The following is a 7,857-nucleotide window of genomic DNA, read 5'->3' as shown; positions in this document are numbered from 1 at the left end:
AAAAAAGGAAATAAACAGGAAGGAATAAACGTTTAATGTGGCGAACTTGTGCCATAAATAAAAGAGTACAAAAGATAATAATAGAGCGTCGCGGGCGTCGAAGTCGGCGTGGCAGCCGAGTCGAACGCTGGGACGAGACTGACCCCGCTCGCCTTGCGTAATCCCCTATGTACCCTCATGGCTTTCTGGATCGTTTGGCGTAGAAGGTCCGGCCCGTGGAACATTCTAATCTCGAATCAGCAAGACGGTTCTCGAGATCACCAGAAGATCACATTACAGTGTCAACAAAAATGCGCCTCCGCGGCCAGGAATCGAACCCTGGCTTTCAGCGTGGAAAGCAAGCGCGATAACCGTTAGGCCACGCGCGCGCTGCCTACTTCGCCAGCTGCGCGCGCGGCAGTATCATGCAGACAGTCTTGCAAGATCTGAAGCCCCATCACGACAAGTCTGGTATTCGTGTATATCTTGATGGTATTCTTGTCTATGCTCAGTCGTTCAACACGTTTGCGCAACTTCTTCGTGAAGCCCTCAAATTGCTTCTGACAACGGACTTAAGGCCTCGTTAGACAAGTGTCGTTATGGCGTTCCACATATTAAGTTTCTCGGATTTGTTATATCCACCGAAGGCCAGCGGCCAGGCCCCGACAAAGCAGCAGCCGTGTGCTGCATTCAAACTCGTCACAATCAGAAGCATGTACTCTCATGGGTACAAACAGCTAGCTTCTATCGGCGCTTCATTAAGAATTTTTCCAAAGTTGTGACCCCCCTACAAGCCCTCATTGAGACCCCAAAGTTTTTATGGACTCCAGAGTTTGAGCAAGCCTTCCAGACGATCCGCACAGCTCTTACCCAGCCTCCCCTCATTGCTCACTTTGCCCCAAATGCTCCCACAACAGTGACAACGGACGCCTCTGGCACAGCATTAGGTTCGGTGCTTTCACCAGTACAAGATAACACTGAAGTTGTTATCGCCTACGCCAGCCGTGCCCTCACTCCAGATGAGCGAAAGCTCCATAGCATTGTCTGGGAATACCTAGAGGTGCATAGGGAAATCACCACCAAGTTTCGTCATTACCTGGTTTGTAAGACGTTCACTCTCATCGGAGACAACTTCTGATTCGTGCGGCGAATCAGAAGAGCACGTCGTCCTGAACACCATCGAACCGCCAAGGCTTTCCCAGCAGCACGGTGAAGCCTCCGGACAGCACCCTTTGCCCAAGCGCTTCTTACAGCTGGTAGAAGTGTCTTGGCAAACCCCGAACCTTTAAGCAACGGTGCTTGCGATGTTGAGAAGACCGCGTCGTCCCCCCCCCCCCCCTTGTATATATCATCTCATAATCATCATCACTAGACGTGGCACCGCGGGCCTCCATGGTACGGGCTGTCGCCTTTCCGGGGTTCCACGGTTCTCCTGAGCCAATAAAGTTTACATTACAACTGGACTGGGGCATGCTTGACAAAGAGAGCGAAGCACTCTCGCCGATTTACGTGTACCCTTATGGACTTGGTCGAGTTCGACTTTTTTTTACAGCATCGCCCAGGTCGTCAAAATGTGGCAGCCGACCACTTGTCCCACTTGTCATGTGCTGCCATACAGCCCCTTCAGTCCCTATCTGCCCTGCAAAACGAAGACACTGAATGCTGCGCCATTCTGCAGAGCTTATCCAATGTAGATGGACCAACGGAGTTCACCTTTGTGGACATCTTGTACCGTCGGTCTCCTTCAGGCACGTATGCTGTTGTCACTCCATCGGTCTTGCATCCAGCAGTTCTTCAGGCTCTACATGACTCTGCAGGACATTTTGGCATACAGCGAACAGTTCAAAAAGTGCAAGATCGCTATTGGTGGCCGCACATGGAGCAGTCAGTTCAAAGATATGTGTCACCTTGCAAAACCTGTCAAGATTATAATCGTCTCACATCCCGCAACGTTGGCCTTCTCGGTAGGATGCCCACATCGAACATCCCTTTCTCAAGCGTTGCCATGGATCATGTGACCATGCCGCCCAGTGATGATGCCCGATACATCCTCAATGTTGTAGTCTTCGCAACTCGTTTTCTTGCACCTGCAGCAATATCGTCGACATCTGCACGTGACGTCATCCAACACTTGCATCGAATTTTTCATATATATGGAACTCCGGATCACCGTATCTCTGATCACGGCTTAGCCTTTGAATCAGCGGAGTTTAAGCGCTTCATGCGCCTACACAGCATAGAGCTCCACTACTCCTCAGCCTACCGGCCTGAAGGTAATTGGCTTGTAGAGCGGAGCAACGGAACACTCCTCACAGTGCTGCGCAAGCTAAGTGCATCGGAACCCTTGGCATGACCCACCAAGCTACACGAAGCTGCCTTTGCCGTTAACACTTCAGTTAATTCGAGCACAGGCTTCTCACCTTTTCAGCTGTTGTTCGGCTACGTAGCTAAGCTTCCACTACAACTACACCGCCATATTCAGCAGTTGAGTCTCGTTGAGCGTATTCTCGACATGACTTATCAACGGTCTGAAGCAGCAGCCAAGACCGAGACAGCACAGTCCTTGCGTAAAGGACTCTACGACCGTAGCCACAGTCCACATGATTTTACAGTTGGCGACTTTGTATGGGTGAAGCGTCAAGTGTCTGTCCCCCCATGGCAAGCTCGCTCTCTGGTACAATGGAGTTTACCTCCTTGTAGAGCAGTTGACTCCTACCACCTTCAAGCCTTCCGCATGTCTGGTTTGGGATCTCGTATTCTTAACCAACCCAGGACAGTACATGTGTCCCAGATTAAACTCTACATTCTCCCGACTAACTCAGTAGAGATTCAGTCGCCCAACTGCGAAGTAGAGCCGTCCAGCCCCGCCACACAAGTAGCAAGCCAAGGAGAGAAATTAAGCCCCGAAGAACAGCAGCGTTAAGCCGATGAAACAGCAAAAAGAAGTGAACCGCCTTCTCAGCTGCCACAGGGTCGTCAGCGCTTGCAACGTATTCGGCGAAGACCTCACTATTTTTGTGACTATACGTTGGACTGATAATTTGCCCGGCCGTTCTTATTCTTGTTCTAGTAACTGTGAATTTGGCTTCACGCAAAATAAGGGACTCGGTTTTAAAGATACGGCGGGGAGTGAGTGTGTTCGTCTCTTTCCTTTTCTTTTGCGTACTTTTGAACCCTTTCCATTCCAGGGTCAACCATTTACCTTTATTTGAGGTTAGCTGTGAAAGTGACTACGTTTGAATGTTAGACTTTATTTTGCATATTTTTGATGTTAGCTATAGCCTTGTCCTTTTAGTGGTAAACTTCTGCGTTTTTTTTTAAATATTAGTTGATAGCCATTGCCTTCTGCGTTCTTTTCGTTTTACTTTGCCGTACGCAAGCCGTTCGTTGCTTTTGCTCTAAACCAAGAGACTTGGTCTTTTCAGGCTACGGTGGGATGTGAAGGCGTGGTATCCTCCGTCCCCTTTTCTTCTTTCAATTACCTTTGGCGAGCCCCAAATGAGCGTGCCTGGTGACGGAAGATAAAGAAGCCGCCCTCGTGCCCGGCCCGGACGGCTCTTGCGTTCCTGTCTGGTGCTGTCGTGAGCTTGTCGAGCCTCCAGCCAGTCAAACCAGCCACCACCAACTCGCTCTTAGCCCTACTACTTAACCTGTGTCTTTGATGTAAATATACTTTTTCAGTCCCTTTCCAAGACTTGGCCGTCATGCCTTAGAGAGTACCTTTATTTATTTTTTTCCGTCCCAATCTGGCGTCCTCGACAGGAATCTTTCTTTTTAACATCTTAGAGCTTGAGTATGCGAGAATAGAACTCCGCGAGTGGGTCGGAAACGAAATAGTCAGACAGAAAGAACGGATCACAATGAGAGAAGATGCAAGAGAGGCAGCTAAGGGTGCGCAAGAGATGGCTGACAAAGAAGCTCCTAGATTCCAACGAGAAAAGGTAGTGCAGTAGCTGCGTCTTCAGTTGCTAGGAAACAACAGTTCAGGTCGAGATGAAAATCTGCAGGATAGTGGCAGTGGAGAAAAAACAAGGAGGCAAACAAGTTATTGTAGCCCTCATAAATTAATCCCACCGTTAATTGACAAAAGGCACGACCTAGATGCTTACATCCGTCGTTTCGAACGAGTGGCGACCAGTCAGGACTGGCCCCAAAGAAGTGGGCGGTGTCTTTAAGCTTGTGTCTCACCGGACAGGCCTTAACTGTCGTTGGCAGGTTGACACCTGAAGAGCTTTGGATTATTCAAAAGTAAAGCTTGACCTGCTTCAGCGGTTCCGCTACACAGCAGAAGGTTACCGGGAAACATTTGGCAGGGCAAGCCAGAAGAGGCAGAGGCCGGTAGACAATTTGCAGGTTGGGTCCTCGGCTCTTTTGACTGATGGCTTAAAACGGGTGATACTAATAAGATATTCGAAGGGCTCAGAGATCGCATGATCGCAGAGCAGTTCTTAAAAATAAGTTTCAGCCTTTCCACCCTGGAGAAGAAGGCAGACCAGCGGAGCTGTACAATGGAAAGTAAGGGCTGGCCGCAAGTCGGTCAGCCAGAGTGGAAAGGCTGCCGCCATCTATGAGCGACGGCGACAACCAGATACGTGGCTTGCCGCCGTCGCTCATAGATGGCGGTAGGCGTCCAGAGCTCGGTGTCTTCATTTCTTTGCGGGGGACACGATCCTGGAGAAACTAGGCCTTAACAGCTCCGCTGTAAAGATGTAGCACAAGGCTGCCTATATTTCGGAGGGAAAGAGACTGCAAGACCCTCGTGAGTTTGGCGTTAACTGCGGACCACTTTTTGGAAGAACAGGGCAAAACTAGCTTGACTAACTCGAGAGAAGAGGACCTAATTCATAAGAGCGGAGGTCGTAATAAAGAGGGTAGTAGGCCGAAGGTTCGCACCAAGGTTTCGAGTGAGTCGATGCTCTCTCCGCAACAAGTCGACATAGAGCCGCAGAATGCTGGACCAGTTTTAATGCTCAACACGTATCTGCGTGCTGGAGGTGCGGCAAGCCATGAAACAAATCAGATATGAGTAAATGGAAGCCACAAGATAAACGTAGCAAGACTCCTCAGGCATCCTGTATGTTGACAATCGCTGACAGTGAAAATCCAGAAGAGACATACATCGTACTGAGAAACGGAGAACAAATACCGATAGTAAATGCGGCACTCGGAAAGGCTCCACAGCTTCTCGTAGACAATAGGCCAGAGGTGAGAGAAGAAGTGGGTAGTGGACCGGTCACCGTACTGAGATACTGTGGCTGCAACACTGTTGTAAAAAGGGATCTGGTTCTAGATTATAAGTCAACTGGTATCTTTGGTCCGGTTTTCATTCTTGATAGGACTGTCACGTATCTGACAGAGGCAGAGATAGAGGTGAGAACTTCCTATTTTACGGGCAGTCTAACAGCCAAGTTCAGAAATAACCCGCTGTACGATTTGGTGTTATGAAATGCTCATGGGGTGAGAGGAATCGATAATCCCGATGAAGAGTGAAATGACGAGGGAAGACTTAGGGGGTCGCTTAACTGAAGGAAGAGAGACAGATGTCCAAAGAAAGTGAGACTGCCGAAGGACTCGTATTTAATGAGAAAATAATAGACGGCTGTGAAGTCTTGGAGCCCGAGATTAATTCTGCAGGAGCGCTGGAGATGGTAGCCGGCAAGATGAAACACTCCAAGCTACCAGTTATGAGGCTCGAGCCCACGGGAATTGACCACAAGTAGAAACTGTCTCAGTCTAATGACCAATCACTGAAGAAATGCTTTTGTGCCGTCGGCAGAACATGCATTTCGGGAAAATCACAAGAGTCTCAATACGTCTTGCATAACGAAATCCTCTACAGGAGGTAGAAGACGCCGGTACACAAGCATTGGGAAAAACTGTTTTTTCCAATAGATTTCTGAACAATAGTACCGAAATTGACACGCGAAGGAATCATGTCGCGCCACCAGGGAACAAAGGAAACCACCGATCGTATCCAAGAAAAAGTTCGGCGCCATGTTGCACGGCTGAATGTCTGGAGGTTGGTGAGAGGCAGACCAGACCGAATGGCTACGGACGACGACAACCGCGTGCAGACCAGGTTCGTAGTGAACTCGGCGAAGCCCAAAAAATTGTTGGATCACGGTCCGAAACGCGAGAAGCGCCACTAGCCTCGGAGCAAAGAGCACAGGAAACGCTTAATAATAATAAAAAAAAGAACCGGTCCCGGCCTAGCAACAAAGAAAAGAAGAACTGAGATAAGGGGCACGGCAAAGGAGAGGCGTAAGAACAAAGACTGTCCCTCAAGGACAAGGAAGCCAAGAGAGGTCGAAAGACGAGAACGAGAAGAGGAAGAAGCGGCAGCAGTTCTTCGAGCATGCTAAGCGCAGCGCAGATGACATTCCGGCCCGGATGCTGTACGGGCGGCCGATCTGGGAGAAGCGGGAGCGGGAGAGGGAACGCTTCCCGGACGATAAGGATAACGACGACAGGGACAAATTACGGGACCACAGCGAGAAGGAGAAGGAGTTCGAGGCCATTAAGGCGCACTACCTGGGGATCCTCAGGAAGAAGAGGCAGGTGCGGCGTTGCAACCACAGAAAGTTTGTCTTCAACTGGTATGCGTCGGAGAACACGGCCGCGCACTACAACCCGATTTAAAAGGACAAGCACACGGCAGAAATCTATGGCAGGGGGCACTTTGCGGGCATCAACCTCAAGGCCCAAAAGAAGGAGCGTTCCAAGTTCTACGGCGTGCAGCTTAAGGGCAGGTGGATGCAGGCCGAGAAGAGCCAGGAAGTTTTGCGGCTGAAGAAGGTTATATGGGAGGAAGGAAGGGAGAGAGGGTTCGAGCTACTGAAGAAGTTCCTCTTCGATAAACCAAATCTCCAGATCTGTCGAAGGAGTTCATTTTAAGAACAAACACGTCGGAAAGCTGTCTGCGCCGTACTAAGGCAAGAACACGAAGGGGTCTTACATTTCGTTGCGTGTCCGAGCCGGAAGTTGCCACGACAAGTCGCCTATTTCACCATTGAACGTGAATGCCTTGCCCTCGTGTGGGCAGTGCGAAAATTTCGCATCTTCTTGTTCGGCAAACGCTTCACTGTTCCGAGCGAACACCAGCCGCTTGAATACATTCACTCTGCGAGGCATCTGAATAGTCATGTATTTAGATGGTGTTTATTACTCGCCGAGTACGATTTTTAAGTGACGTACATGAAGGGCCGCCAGAACGTGTGAGCTGACTATTTTAGTCGTATTTTATCCGCCCGCAGCATTTACGGGTTTTTGGGGAGTAATAGTTTATCTACGCATGAAACACGCTTCGTCCATGTCATGTTTGTGGGTACATTTTTTTTTTCATCTACAGAAGCCTTACTTATTTTGCTTTAAAATTTTGGTAAACAATTGCCTTGAGAGGGGCGTAATTGTGATGATGTGGGGGAACCAAGGATGATAAGAACGACGCACGTGAAAGCTGTGATTTTGACTGAGCGAAGGACGAGAAAGAAGACACAGTTGACGTGGTGAAGATGTGAATAACTATAAGATGAGGACTGCAAGGCAAGGGCAAGAAATGGATATAAGGAGAAACGAAGACGACGCAGTGATGAGAGGAAGATGACACCCGCTCATGAGACGTGAGAGATTGGCGGGCACGACACGGAACCCGGCTCGACAGCGGTGGTCCCGGTAGCCAAGGAAGAGCCCGGACGGACGAGTCCAGGACCGAGAGGCTTTTACCCAAGAGTGCTGTGAAACATCCGCCTGTCCCAAGCTGGCCTGCCAAGCATTTCCGGGACAGGACTAACTCCATGCCAGCGCCGACGTGCAACACCGTGCCGTAAGCGGAGTCGTCGAACTGAACTTTGTATATGTATCTACGCCGTTTTGTTTCCA

The 7,857-nt window shown here is 49.6% G+C and overlaps 1 pseudogene; it reads left to right on the top strand.

Annotated features, from left to right (window-relative positions):
• The first annotated feature begins 1,855 nt into the window (after window positions 1–1,855).
• Window positions 1,856–2,902, top strand: LOC120836427 (annotated as a pseudogene).
• The last annotated feature ends 4,955 nt before the right edge of the window (window positions 2,903–7,857 follow it).

This window comes from Ixodes scapularis, unplaced genomic scaffold, assembly GCF_016920785.2.
Source record: "Ixodes scapularis isolate PalLabHiFi unplaced genomic scaffold, ASM1692078v2 PGA_scaffold18__7_contigs__length_3171195, whole genome shotgun sequence".
Taxonomy (NCBI): Eukaryota; Metazoa; Arthropoda; class Arachnida; order Ixodida; family Ixodidae; genus Ixodes; species Ixodes scapularis.
Note: the sequence above shows the minus strand (reverse complement) of the source record. Positions and strands in the feature narration are given on the sequence as shown.